The 15,920-nt window shown below is 33.9% G+C and overlaps 1 protein-coding gene across 3 annotated transcripts in view; it reads left to right on the forward strand.

The window, feature by feature from the left end:
• Nucleotides 1–15,920, forward strand: part of LOC109402239 (transcription factor hamlet) — a 384,793-nt gene that overhangs the window by 217,185 nt on the left and 151,688 nt on the right. The window lies entirely within an intron of this gene.

Genomic DNA, 15,920 nt, shown 5'->3' on the forward strand with positions numbered 1-15,920 from the left:
CGGGTCTTATCAGCGGTTGAAATTTATTGCTCCTTCTGCTGTAACACATGACTTGAAGTGGAAGAATAATTGCTTTTATTTAGTGTTTATGTGGTTATGATGGTCGTGCCGACGGTGTTGCGAATTTTGCGCATAGAGTTGTAAAGACTGGAGAATTACTTAATTTGAATATGACCTACGAATACTGAGCAATTCAACTTACTGTGATACTTAATTACTGAAACATTAGGATGAATTATGGATGAAACATTCAATAATAATATACGTCCATGATTCAAAAAGTAATTTTGTACACAGCCTTTATTAATGAGTTTAAATTCCACATATTTCGAAACATACCGGAAGAAGATATAAATTAACAATTCCATAGGTTTATAAAACCTATGAGCAATTAAATGTAGCCTGAGGTTCATTTCAAGGCTCATGTAATTATGATATGGGTAAAAGTATTGTTACTCCTCTCTGCACAAAAACAGTTGGGTAGGACTGTCAAAGTGTTATCTTAACCAAGATTTTCAATTGAAACACAAAGAAAGGAAAAGGAAAATTTCACAGTGGATCGAGGAGTATAGAAAGAACTTATCTATAAATGCTCACTCCAATCCCTCCAGGCATTCCTCCTTCACGGGATCATCAATTTCTATGAGAATAGATTGACAAGTTTTCCAGAAACTTCGTAATAACTGCTGCGTCTATTCATGTTCTCTAATGACTCTATTGAGCATTACTTACCCGGGTGCTTATGTGGTATTGGTTTCAGGTAAACGTGCTGAAAATATTTTCAAAATCTGTTTTCTTGAACCATCTGAACAATAGCAAAATTTGATATTTGAAGAACAATCAAATTGCTCACAAAGATCTATTATTACATATAATATGTGCCAAGATATGTGCTATGATGACGGTGTTCCCGGAGTAAATTTCAGATATGTATTAGTTTTAGTACTTTTACCTCTTATCTCAAACAAACTATTATCACTTTTTGATATTCGTATCAAAATATGCTATAATTAAGCTTTTTATCAACTCGAGTTAAAATTCAGCAGAGAATTAGGAATTCCATGGAACTACAGGTCGAATTCAATTATCCGGAATCGCATTATGAAGCTCCGATCAACAAATCATATCTGTATGGATTTTCCTATAAATTTCTTTAGGTTTTCATTCACCAATATTTTCAAACGATGTTCCCCGCCGGGATTCCTTCTGGATGTACTCCAATTTAGATTTTAGAGGTACTCTCTAGAGTTAATGAAAAGATATGATTTGCAAAAGTTGGCGAGAAGCAACAGCAAGCCAAAATGTGTGGTATACAACTGTTGACTTTGTCTTTCATAAGTAAGAGTTGGTTCTGAATATTATAAGAATCAAAATAAAATCTACTTTGGCGACTACTTTTGGTCGCAGTCAAAGATACGCGCGAGATAGTCGCCTAAGCCAACAGGCCTGGTTTTCAAATTTTCCATCATAGAGTTCTTTGATATTTCATGAATAAAGTTCACCACGTGGCCGGGTGATATGATGACTGCTGCGACTACACGTGGTATTCGCACCGCGATTGTATTTTGATCATCTTTCAAGACCTGGAAAAGTAGTCGCCATAAATGTGTATTTCATGCAACGCACAATACATGAAAGGTATGCTAGATATAGACACACAGCTTTTTTTTCTGTATTAACACTTACTACTGAGGGGGTGAAAACTCCCGCGAACTACCAAGGGTCCAAAAAAAGTCGGAAGTCCAACTTTGACAAGGCATTTCTCGGCCGTTTTTCAACCGATTTTAAAACTTTTTTTTGCGATGGAATCGGACAGGTTTCAAGAACAGCGTCCATCTTAAAGATTTTAAAATAGATGCGTCTACCCAAAGTTATTAAGCAAAAGGCACTTCCTACTTTTTTTGAGAACGCCTTTTTTGCATACTTTGATCAATAAAATAAAATTTAAAGCGATGACATATGATTTTTTTGACCCTAAATCATGCGTACACCCGGAGTGAACATGTTTATGCAAAATAAGTGATTTTTCAGTACACTAATATTTTATTTTACTGAAAAAACTGCTAAAATACCCTATTTTTCACATAAAATAAGCAATATATTAAAATTAAAAGCGATGACATATAGTTTTTTTGGTCTTAAATTGTTCGTAGGATTGTACTGGACATTTCTGATTACAAATAAAAATGTTTTAATTACACTCTTATTTTGTTTTACCCGAAGAACTATGAAAATTCCATATTTTTTTACAAAGAGTAGTCAACAAAACTGAAACTAAAACGATAACTTGTAGATTTTTAGTCTTGAATTGTTCTTAGTAGTTTCGGAGACATACCTGAAGAATAATAGTGATGTTTTCATTACACTCATATTTTGATTTACTCGAAAACCATCGAAAGTACCACATATCTCACACAAAGTGGTTAACAAATAAAAATGGCTTACATAGCATTGCAGTTTTTTGCCTTGAAATTATCCGTGAAAGAGTTCAGGACATATTTGATGAACAATAGTGACGTTTTTATAACACTCTTAATTTATTTCACTCAAAAAGTTACAAAAATACCATAATTCCCATACAAAATAGTCAATAAACCAAAATTTAAAGCCATAACATGTAGTTTTTGGCCTTAAATTTCTAATAGAATGGTCATGATTTTGATAAGATTTGAAATTAACATTACAGTAATATTTTGTTTTATCAAAAAATGTACAAAAAACATCACATTTTTACACAAAAAAGTCAATAAGCCATATTTTAAACCAATGACATGTAGTTTTAATACTTTGAATTTATCGTACTAATTGAGTGAGTTTATTTGAACAATACTAGTGATGTTATATTACACTCATAATTTATTTCGCTCGAAATACTAGAAAAATACCATATTTTTCACACAAAGTAGTCAACAAATATAAATTGAATTCAATGCATGTGTTTTTTTTTTGCTTTTAAATTATTCGTGAAAGAATACTGGACGTATTTGATAAACAATAGTGAAGTTTTCATGACACTCTTAATAAAAAAAAAAATTAAAGCAATAACATATAGTTGATTGGCTTTTAATTTTCCGATAGAATGTACCAGGCATGCATTTGATAACACTTTGATGTTAATATTACACTCACATTTTGTTCAACTAAAAAAATCACGAATGTGCCCAAAAATGTTCACACAAAATAGCCAATAATCCAAAATTCAAAGCGAAAACATGCAGAATTGTATTCTTGATTTTTTTTGTACCAGTTCTAGGTTATATATTATTTGGAAAAAAATACAAAGGAAACCGGAAATCCTCGGGGAATTTTATTTAACAGGGAAATCTTTTCGAAAAGTTCGAAAGGGTTCGAAAAGTCGGTACAAGAGGGAAATCTTTTTTTAATTTGTTTTAATTTGTGAATTTTAACAATGCTAACTCTGCGCTGTTGAGAGATTTGCTTTCTTCCCATCCGTTACCAAAGCACAGATATTTGGGGCTAATCACTGACTATATTTCAAGATTGAGGTAGTTTCTCTCAGGCCTAGGGGTCACGGGTGTTACTGGAAGGTCCAAAGAATATGATTGGCAAAGTTTAGGCACAATTAAGAATATACAAAATCAAACTCACCAAATTATACGAGTTCCAGTACTCTTGAGACGAAATTGTCGACATATATCTGCGTCTCCTGAACATGAAGTAGCAATCACCAAAAAATACACGGAAATCCCGTACAAATGAAAAAAAAAGTTACGAACTTTACTGGTATGAATAAAACAAGTTTTCCAAAGTTAAGGTTAGGTTATGTGTCTTTAATTGAGAGATTTTAAGCTCGAGGGCGTCCCATCTGTTACTTTTCAAAAGTTTGTCTAGTGTTTATTTCTTTCGAATGTGAGCATCTACTACTACTTCTTTGTAATAGGAAGTGTCAAACAAATATTTTCCCGAAATGCTGAAGGTTCTTACTGGAAGCGTGTCGTTCCGTGAAGAAGTTGAAGATGCTTCTGGAAGATTATTCGAAAAACAAGTTAAATGAAGAAAGAATCTGTTCAACCGTGGTAGAGGAATTAGAAGAGGGATCCTATATCTAGCACTCTAGCAGCTATTTCCGGTATGCTGTCGATTTTGATACGATGCTGCAAATTCCATGTATGTACAAGGATGGTTCCAGAATGCAAAATATGTTTTTTTTCGTTTTTAACTGTTTCGTTAAGTGTGAGTATGACGACAATATCACTATTATTTATTAAATATATTAAGTGCATTCTTACGAACATTTCAAGACCAAAAAACTATATACTATCGCATTAAATTTTGATTTCTATTTCTATAGATATATGGTATTTCTATATTTTTTTAGTGACATATAATACGAGTAGCATTGAAAGATCACTGTTTTTTATCAAACTAGTCTCTTACTTCAATACGAATAATTTCGTGACATTGATTGCCTCCAATTTTTATTTGTTGACAACTTTGTGTGAAAAATGCGATATTTTACTAGTATTTCGAGTGAAATAAATTATGAGTGTTATAAAAACATCACTAGTATTGTTCAAATAAACCCACTAAACTACCACGATAAATTCAAAGTATTAAAACTACATGTCATTGATTTAAAGTTTGGCTTATTGGCTTTTTTGTGTAAAAATGTGACATTTTCGTACATTTTTTGATAAAACAAAATATTAGTGTAATGTTAAATTTTATCAAAATCATGTCCAGTACATTCTTTTGGAAATTTAAGGCCAAAAAACTACATGTTATGGCTTTAAATTTTGGTTTATTGACTATTTTGTATGAAAATTATGGTATTTTTGTAACTTTTTGAGTAAAATAAATTAAGAGTGTTATAAAAACGTCACTTTTGTTCATCAAATATGTCCTGAACTCTTTCACGGATAATTTCAAGGCAAAAAACTGCAATGCTATGTAAGCCATTTTTATTTGTTAACCACTTTGTGTGAGATATGTGGTATTTTCGATGGTTTTCGAGTAAATCAAAATATGAGTGTAATGAAAACATCACTATTATTCTTCAAGTATGTCTCCGAAACTACTAAGAACAATTCAAGACTAAAAAACTACAAGTTATCGTTTTAGTTTTAGTTTTGTTGACTACTCTTTGTAAAAAATATGGAATTTTCATAGTTCTTCGGGTAAAACAAAATAAGAGTGTAATTAAAACATTTTTATTTGTAATCAGAAATGTCCAGTAAAATCCTACGAACAATTTAAGATCAAAAAAAACTATATGTCACCGCTTTGATTTTTGATTTATTGCTTATTTTATGTGAAAAATAGGGTATTTTAGCAGTTTTTTCAGTAATTTAAAATATCAGTGTACTGAAAAATCACTTATTTTGCATAAACATGTTCATTCCGGGTGTACGCATGATTTAGGGTCGAAAAAATCATATGTCATCGCTTTAAATTTTATTTTATTGATCTAAGTGTGCAAAAATGGCATTCTCAAAAAAAGTAGGAAGTGCCTTTTGCTTAATAACTTTGGGTAGACGCATCTATTTTTAATTCTTTAAGATGGACGCTGTTCTAGAAACCTGTCCGGTTCCATCGCAAAAAAAAGTTTTAAAATCGGTTGAAAAACGGCCGAGAAATGTCTTGTCAAAGTTGGACTTCCGACTTTTTTTGGACCCTTGGTAGTTTAGGAGTTAACGAGATTTTTAGCCCTAGGCTAATTCATCTCGGGACCCACGCTTTACTTCCCTTCCGAAAGAAGAACTCACATTTTGTGAGTTTGTCGGGAATGGGATTCGATCCGAGGTCCTCGGTGTGATGGTCACGTGTTCTAACCATCCAACCAGGTCCGCTCCACAGTTAAAAATCGTAACATCGAGTTCGCTGTAACAGAATTCTCCATCGGATTGTAAAATTAAAGGTTATCTTCAGTGTGGATCTTGCTTTGCGAGATAATCTTTTATGTAAAATTAGATGAAATGAAATGGGCATTTGAACGTTTTAATATTAACATCACGTGTAGTTTTCTGTACTTCTATCTGTGCAGGATTTCACTTTAAAATCTTCAAATATTTGAAATGAGGATTACTAGAAATTTCTCAATTGTTTGTTCATCGAATTACCTCAGAAATTTTCTTAAAAAAATCACTTCTGTGAGTCTATCAGGTATTCGTCCATGATTTATTCTTATTATCATTAATTAGCTTAAGCAGCCCAAGGCTGGTTCGCCAAAGATATTCCTACACTAGGAAATCTCTCGGAAAAATCCATATAAGTTGCCTCAAGGATTTCATCCAATTTTGGTTTTCAGAGATTTAACCCCAAGAAAAGATTTCGTATTATGTAGTAGTTTTCCAGAGATTGTGAGAATAATTCCATTAGATATATATTTTTTCAGAAATTCGGGGTTTCTAAATGCAACTTGAAAGAATTCTGTCATAGGAATGTAATTGGATTCGTTTAAAAAATCTATATACCAACACCTTCTGGGCCAAATTTTGTCCAAGGAATTTCTCTTGCTACTCAATAAATTTTTACAGGCCTGGCAGGGAGTCACTTCCTAGTGACTTGGTCAATATTTTCGGGTCGGTAACTATGAAGTCCCTTTTTTAAACTGAAGAAGCTTTTCTGTTAAAAAGTCGCTATTTCCAACTTTTTTGTATGTGTATTTTTGTGTATTTTCTAAATGATAATCTGGTCAGCAAGTGAAATAAGATTTGGCGAATTAAATATTGAAAATCGAACTTTGTATTACTAGCGACAATAACATGTCTAGTACCGTAAACCGGGGTCAAATTGATCTCCGGGTCGAAATTGATCAGACGGTTTTCTGTTAGAAAAAATCCACTTCAAATAATTTTCTCACGAATATCATTTAGTATCAGGTTCCAACAGCACGATACTTGAAAGGAAACTCTTCAAAGTATGGTTCATCTAACTGAAAAACGTCTGATCAATTTCGACCCAGAGATCAATTTGACCCCGGTTTACGGTATATCTCTAAACAGTAAGTGATGAATGTTTTAAACGAGAACTGAAATAACAACTTGTTTTGTTTCAATAACCTGGAGGATAGTATCATCGACAATGAACTAATCGACTTTTTTCGAATTACTGGCTAAATTATACTTTCGAAAAATGTGTAGAGCTCTTGGTGGAGTATACGTTAAAACTTAGAATGCTACTGACGAGTGATGAAAATGTTGAATACATCGAAGAGCCTGATGTAAAAAAAATGTGATTGCATCTGAGACTGCCCTTCAAGAAACTTCCTAGATTGATTGGTTCTAATGTCAAAAGCTATATTAAAAACTTCTCAAATATAAGACATTTCAGAGTAATGAGAAAGTAGAGTTGCATCTAAGATGTTCGTGATAAGTTATTCAGATTGATTGTTTTTTTTTCTTCCTGTAATTCTTTGGGAATTTTCATTGGGGGTATGCCGAGGAATTCCATCATAGCACAACAAACTACTCTTTGATTTTTATTTACACTTTTTTTTTTAATTTCAAGAAGATTTCCCCGGAATATACTGGAAAATATATTTGAGAAGTTCTTAGTACAATTTATTCAAACATGTTTTATCCCTTTAACTATCTTTTCTTACATGTGAATTTCATCAAAAAAATATCAAACAATGCATAGGAAGCAGCTTCATCCCCTAATGTTACTCAGGGATGCTTCCTATAGAATACCAGAAAATAAATAAAAAATAGCAATATATTATTTATTTTAGGCAGAACTTTCTCCAAACTTTCTCCACGATTTTTTCAGATCTTCCTTCAAGTATGAAGGAAATATCCGTAATGGTTCTATTTATAAATTCGTTCAATGAACGAATGAATGATAGTGTTTCAAGAATTTCCAGGAAACATCAGAATGCATGTATGGAGCGTGAAAGTTTTGCCTAAAATTTTCTGTCACTAATCGTATTTTGTGCCAAAAGTTACTAATGAGTCTCTTTTTTGCTATCTGGAAGCCACTATTTAAGTTACTACCAATAATCGAAGATGTGGGATTACTGGTATGCATGAGTTATTTTTCTGCAGAATTTTGTAAAGGAATTTTTCTTGACTTCCTTGGGCATACAGTATCAACTAGCATGCCACACGATATATGTACACGCAAAATGGCCATTGGCACTGTGGAAGTGTGGAAGAGCTCGTATAAATATGTTCACAAAATGTGGCTAAAGCCTTTTTTTCTTATATCTAGAAACTACCTACTTTTTTTTCGAAAACGTATCTCGAAGTTCTGATAGAAATTCTCAAATATATTAGGAGCTTCTTATTATTGTTTTAGATTTAGATATTATAGAAAATACCTATGCAAGAAAAAAAAAGTTCATAGAAATACCAACAAAAAACGGTTCAAAATACTATCTTTAGATTGGTTTACCCTAGATGCCTAGATTCTAGAGAAACATTTGAAGGATTCGGAAATTTCATTTCCACGATGAATAAACACCTCGGACTCGCATTTATACTTTTTCAGGTTTCCAATAATTGAACAAAATACCCCCTTTCAGTATTTTTGCCCCTGTTTGTTTATTTTACTAATTTTCAAATCATACTGGTTGATTTTTGCCCCGTCCAACCTCTTTAAGATGGTGCGGTGTAGTGTCTATTGAAACCCTTGTAGTCAGCATGGAACCCAAATAAAAAACATTTAGGTTTCATCCCGGATCCTATAGCCTTTGCTGTTCATTTCGTTGCAACGTCCAACGCTACGTCTGAACGAGCATATTATAAAATTTGCGTGTGCATTTTTTTTTCCACATAACATCGGGGGTTAGGCTATCGGTGAAATGTTTTTCCATAAACTTTTCATTCGAGAGAAAGTTTATGGAAAACTATTTCACCGATAGCCTAACCTCAAATGTTATGTGGGAAGAAACAAGGAACGATTTTGAAACAAGTTAGTATTAAAACAGCTAAAATCGTTTTCCGTTAAAAACAATAATGGAGAAATATTTTAAAACATTTGGCATAACTCTGTCACAAAAAACCGCTGTTAAAAGTGCTCAACCCTAAAATAAAGATATTCATACTTCTATCATTTTTCATTTTTGAAGAACATTTCGATTGTCTAAAAAAGTTCGAAATTTTTGAAAAATTACCATAGTTCATGAAATTTTTTAAAATATAACAATTTTTCGTAATACTTCTACAACTTCATTTTTTTTAAATATTTTTGTTTTTTTTTTCATGGACACTAGGCATTCTTGAAAGGTATTGGTTTTTAAAATATAGAGTTTATATTGATCGCAGAACCTTTTTTTGTTTATCAGCACATTTTTTTGAGAATTTCTTTTAAAAATTTGCCTAACATTTAGAAGCTGCCCAGACAAACAATTTGCACGTATAATAAAGTTTATGTTCATGTTATACGTACTTTTATGCGGTAAAGTTACATCGCATAAGATGCACTAAAAGTGCCTTATGCGTACAAAAGTGGAGGCGTTATACGTCCATTGACGGGAAAAATAATGATGCGATGCACGGTATGCACTATTGCGACGTATAGCATCTTGGGCGACTTAAAAATATCTATATAAATAAAAATGGAATGATGTTTGTATGTCAGGAATAGGCTCGAGAACGGGTCAACGGACATTAGGGTGGCCCACACATATATGAAAAACAAAAAAAATCGAAAATGCCAAGTCTTACCTCCTAAATCAGTTGTTTTGGACTCCCAGAAGCTAAGTTCAAAATTTGAGCAAAATCGGTTGAGCCTAAGGGAGCGCTCAAATTGCTTGAAGTTTGTATGGGAAAACTTGGCCAAATGTATGCAGAAATTTTAAGTTTTAGAATTTTGCCGTTAACTGGCGCTGTAAGCGTTCAATAAATAAACTTTTTTCTATTATTGTAGGTGACTATATGCCAAAGAACTTTGTCGAAGATCGCGAAGTGATTCGACGGCTGTGAAAAAAGTTATACAATATGCAAAGCATGTGTATGCATTTAATTTACAAAATAAGAGAATACTTGTTTCTCTGGCAAATTTTGGATTCGTGATTACTTGTAAATCACAACAACTAAAGTACGGAATTTCCACAGTTTTGTGAATCTAATTCTCTAGTTCTAACAAAAAAAAATACAATTCAAGACAAACCAGTTCATCCGTAAGCGTAAAAATCAAGCCAATTTCAATATGCATACTTTAGAGAGTTATAATAGCCAATTTACAAAGTTTTGCATACATTTGATATTATTGTTCATTCGCAAGCGAAACTTCTCGGCTTCTAAACAAGTTATTAAAAAGAAAATCACAGCAATTTTCACTTATAAATAGTTCTATCAGATAATACTTTCATGGATGAAATAAAAAAAAACAGTAAATGTACTCTTTTAGAATATTTTTGATGGAAATGTTCAAGAAATAGTAAATATATCAGGCACAAAAAGTTTCTTCGATTTATTATATATAAGAAATATTTCAAGATCCAATACAGTCAGGTCTTTTTTTACGCGGTTTTCATTTACGCGGCCGCGTAAAAAAAATCAACATACAAAAAAAAAATTCATTGTCTTATTTTTGCATGATTCGTCGAGAAATGGTGAGACTTTTTTTACGCGGTTTTTCGAATTTTGAACTGAGTTTTTTTTTACGCGGTACGTATCCCCCGCGTAAAAAAAAACCTGACTGTACCTTTCAAGATTTCCAAGTGGTGTATAGAAGATAAAAAATATTAGAAAATTGAGAATTTGTCTTGAATTGCTCTTAGTTGAACCTATTAAATTTAATATTAACAACAATTTTATAAAATAAAACGAAATTCGTGAACTTCTATCAATGATTGAAAATTTTTGTGCTTAAATTTGGAGTAGAGATGCTTTTGAGTTTTTGCTAAAAATCGAGTTTTACAGTTCTCAAAAAAAAAAAAAAAATGGAATGAACTAAAATTCTACGTTGCAGTCAACCAATTGAGATTTTTTTAATTGAATAGAAAGCTGAATACAATACATTTCGATCATCTGAACTCAATTTGACCAACTGATTAATGGATGTTGAGATATTGGTTAGTGTATGGAACGATATCCTTTATTTCTAGCAAAATTTATGAAAACTGATGAAGATTCGTATTTTATTTTCAATAATAAAATACATTTTAGAAATTCTTTCTCAACGTACAGCTCAATTCGGTTGGTTACCGGTTAGTAGAATAGAAATACACTAGAACTCCAATGGCGCTGTAGTCACTTTTCTCAATTAATTATTTTAATAACTTTAATTGCAATAATTTACTATTTTTAAGTGTCCTTCATGTAGAATACCTTTTGTTTTGGTAAACAAAATTAACTTGACACTTCTAGTACTGCTGCTGACGCTGTAAGGGCGTGGCAAACTAGATGTTAGTCACACGAACAGTCGCGGCATTGAACTTCTGTGGCTAGTTATACTACTGTTAGTAGACAGTTTATTTCGTTTATTTACGGAAAAATAGATGTATGACTGCTCTCTTACCCTTTGCCTGAAAATTGAACAAAAATCGATTTCAAATCGTCAGCCTTGTATGGAAAGTCGAAAAAAAAATAGCTCCACACCAAAAATGATCATCAACTTACCGTATTCAAAAATGCTGTAAACCACTGTAATAGTATTTTAATAGTACATTTGTTGTACAAAAATGCTTCAAATATGTACAAATATCTTTCATTGCAAGCTTAAGCACCTTGACCTTCCGACCATTTTATTTTTAATAGGCCAATTCTGATGTTCTGTGAAAAACATAATATAATACAGGTTTTTTTTATCTGTATTAACGAGATTTTTAGCCCTAGGCTAGTTCATCTCGGGACCCACGCTTTACAAATACAATAATACAGGTTATTTGCCGTTGCTTTTTGAGCTCATCACCAGTAACTATCGAAGAGTTTTACAATTGACGAACATTTCATTTGTAAATCGTACGGCAAGAATGATGGTACTCTGTGACCTGTGCAGTCAGAAATATTTCAATTGCAAAAGAATCCTAGACCGAATAATAGAGTAATGTTTTCGAAAACCAAAACAGCCAGTTTTGCCCTAATTATAACACAAGTTTACAAAATAAAACGAAAGTCGTGAACTTCTGTCAACGACCAAAATTTTTGAAGCACAATTTAGTGCTGATTTCGAAACCGACCTTCAAAAAATTTTAAGTAGAACAGTTTTTGAGTTTTAGCTCAATATCGAGTTTTGCAACTTTTCAAAATATGTAATTTACTAAAATTCAAATATATTGCGTTTTGTTCAACCAATTTTAAATCTATTTCCATAAATTAAAAGCTGAATACAATACCATTCGATCATCTGAATACAGCTTTTGCGTCAGGCTGATGAAATTCAAGATACTGGCGAGTTTTAGGGACGATCTTCTTAAATTTTAGCAAAATTCCCAAATTTTTTTAAAGAAATGCATTTTTTCAATAAGAAAAAACCAACTTAAAAATTCTTTCTCGACGTTTATTTGACATATCATATGTAGGCGAGTTACAGTAAAAATTTCAGCTCAATCGGAGCATTGATTACGGAGAATGAGATGTGTGAAGTGAGCGACGTTGCTTAAAAATAGAACAAAAATCGATTTCAAATCATCAACCTTGTATGAAAAGTCGAAAAAATTTCCGCTCTACTGTAATTTTTTTCTTTCGCGTTTTTGAACTCAGGGCATGATTCTACACCAAAAAAGATCACCAGCTTACCGAGTTCAAAAATGCTGTAAACTAGTGTAATTGAGGGGCCCACATGCAAAAGGGTGTAAGTGACCATTTTGTCGATTTTAAATTGAGCGTATCATAAAATTCTTCAGATTTCAAACATTCAGGAACTTTTTTAATTTTTTGTTTGATTGTTTTTATGACGATTTGAAAAAAATACAATAAATCCAAGAAAATTTGGGTTGATTTTGAAACTCCATACATTATGTATGAGATGAAAAATTGGTGAAAAACCTCATTTACTGGAAAGTGAACTTCGATTTTAACCGTTAATTTCTCTGGAGAAGCAAACATTGCAACTGATTTTTGTTTTCTTTGCCTATCATAAAAGCAATCCTTTACAGCTGGTGAGCTACATCCTTCAGACATCTGCTGGCTTCGTCCAACCCCCAAAAACTTCCTCCTCGAAAGCATTTGGCAGCAAAAACAGAAAAAAAAGATCCAGAATAGATCCCAGATCATACCTGAAAGACACAAACCGTTAATCGATTCCATTCCATTCCCATTTTCCCTATTGATCCCGTTGATTGGTAGGATTGTCACACCCGAAATTGGACTCCTTCAGGTGTTACCCATACACGGCCCTGCCTGCGTCTGCGTCTGTTGATCGACATCTTGTTTGACATCTGATTGAGTTATCTCCGGCGGTAGTGTGGAAGCTACTACCGGGTTTTGCGGATTAAAACAGATCGGAATTGGCCGGGGTTCTTCATTCACACTGGTACTGAAGCAGCGAGCGCCGCCGCAACGAGACTAAACATACAGCTTCCGAATGGAGAGATTAAGTCGAAGTTGTCGGAAAAGGTGCTGCTGCTCGTTCGCTTGCTTTTCTCGGAGGATGAAATTTCAAACCATCTCAAGAGGTCGCTGTACCCTTTTCACGCGGTGATATTTTCTGTTTTGAGAATTTTCTTCGGGTCCTGCTGGAATCGACATTGCGCGCGTATTTATTTGCTTTGGCGGAGTGGATGCAATGTGGATCAGACTTTTATAATATGGGAAAGAAATTGAAAAAAGCTGACAGCGCCTAGAAATCTTTGAATTTTCTCGATTTCGCAAATAATTATCATTATTTTGATTTTTCCTGAGAATACTGTACTGAAAAACGAACTAGCTTCCAACTTTGGAGTTTCCAGAAATATTCAGAAATTATTGTTTTAAAATTAATCATCCAAAACAATTTTAATTTCTGGTAAAAAGCAGACGTTGAATTTTTTTTGTATACATTTGACAGTCTTCGCTCTTCGTTTTCATTGCACACGGCTCATCCCACACTAGCTGAAAACAGATATCTAATCGAAATGACAAATGGTCGAAAATTTTTTAGATGAATTCTCTTAACGGTTTCAGACGGATGTTCATTAAAGTCCTTGTGGAATTTTTGGAAATCATCCTTATGGTTTTCGTTTGATTCAATGAAACATCTTTGCACTATTCATGCTATTGCAAGGATGTTTCAACATCTTAAGTGAGAAAAGTACTCAGTTGATTAAAAAAATCTGAATAGAGTTCTTTAATTTTCTTTCCAGAAAATCCTGCATTGTCGCACACCATTCCTTCTCTCGTTTTTAATTTCTAGCCCACAGTGCTTGGGTCCGTCGCCCTTCTCATTCGATTCGGGGTCCTTCTCTTTTTCCCGGACGATAAACGTCGCATTAGTTACAGTTTGGTGTATTTTTTTCTGGTTTTAAACTCTAATGTCTCGGTTCCCTTTGCGCCTTTCTTTCTGGAGCAGGCAGTATTCGCCTGGGCACCCCTTTTGTTTGACATCGGACAATTAGAATAAAATTAGTTTATACTCAATCGTGTGGCACATGGATTTGAATGGATTTGCTTACGACGGCGTGTACACGCAAATTGATCGGCTTAGGTTTCCTTACGGAGCCCGTGGACGTAGAACTGAATGAGAGTCTGACGATGACGGCAAGGCACGGGTTGTTTGTTGTCACTCGATGTTTGTACACACTTTAGCAGCCTCAGCCACTTGAGCCGGACGAAGGTTCCGATTGAAAGTGATACGCAGATTTCAGCTACAGTCAGTGGATTAATCGATTAACTCCGAGGCGAACAAGTGGCTGGGATTGAGTCACTACTCTGGTTGGGGGAATCTCGCACGCATGATTACTAGGGGAAGAAAGGGCACAGAGACACAGAGACAGTGATTGTTCGGGCTCCCCCTGCCTAATGGAATGCGTCGTAATCGCGGGCGTCATCTTATTAATTTGTGTGTCATAAAATAATTTCAAGATGCCTTATGATGTGTTCTGTTGGGAGTTGGTGCGATCCGATCCAGATTCGTCAAGTGGTGTTTACACAACCAGCTGTAATTGAGTTGAGCGAGTCATTAAATTTTTTCGAGGCCGTGCGACATTTCGATATCAGTCAAAGAGACGATGCAGCAGCATCAGCCAGCACACTTGCGGCCTAGACAAGGAAAATAATAGCTTGGCGTAGTTTAGATACATTAGATAGAGTAAGGCCATTGTCGTTGAAATGCTAACCAATATGAAACCAATGAACGCTGGGTTACATTAAAATAGATGCAGAGCTGACACTCCGGAAAACAGAATATGTCTTATCTTCATCTCATGTGGAAATTTAGACCTTCGTTTATGTGGAGGATTATCACACGAGAAAACAAATATTAATTATCGTCAACGATATATGATTTGTGAAATATTGCCGGCTAGTAATAATAAAAAACATTACATACCAGTACATCAAGATCATAAGTCATCAGAAATGTTTGGTGTATTGGTGAGCTCGTTTCAAACAGTGTTATTTTTACGCAAAACAAAACACCTTTGATATAGATGCTGGGGCCTGTGGCGAAGTTGACAGCACGTACGCTTCATAAGTGGACGGTCATGGGTTTGATTCCCAACCCCGGTACATGCATTTTTTTTTTTCGTTCAGTTGATTTACCCCCCAGATCGACTAAAACTGACACTCTTCTAAGCCTATGGCCCTAGGATGGGGCTAATTTTAAAAAATCTCTCCGGAATATGATTTTCCAAGTGTAAAGTGATCTACTGGTCGAAATAAATGAGCTGTACAAAAATGAGCGATTTCGGTTGATATTTAAGGCGAGCGCAAAGGGTTTAAGTGAAATTTTTGCTAGAACAAACCGTCAAAAACATTCCAAATTTAATTTTCAAACATAACATTTCCAGACTGAACCGGTGATTCTAGACCCCAACTGGACCAAATTTGTGCTCAAAATTGCGATATCTCCACTGGTTACCGAGATATTTCTAA

This window comes from Aedes albopictus, chromosome 2 (genome assembly GCF_035046485.1).
Source record: "Aedes albopictus strain Foshan chromosome 2, AalbF5, whole genome shotgun sequence".
Classification (NCBI taxonomy): Eukaryota; Metazoa; Arthropoda; class Insecta; order Diptera; family Culicidae; genus Aedes; species Aedes albopictus.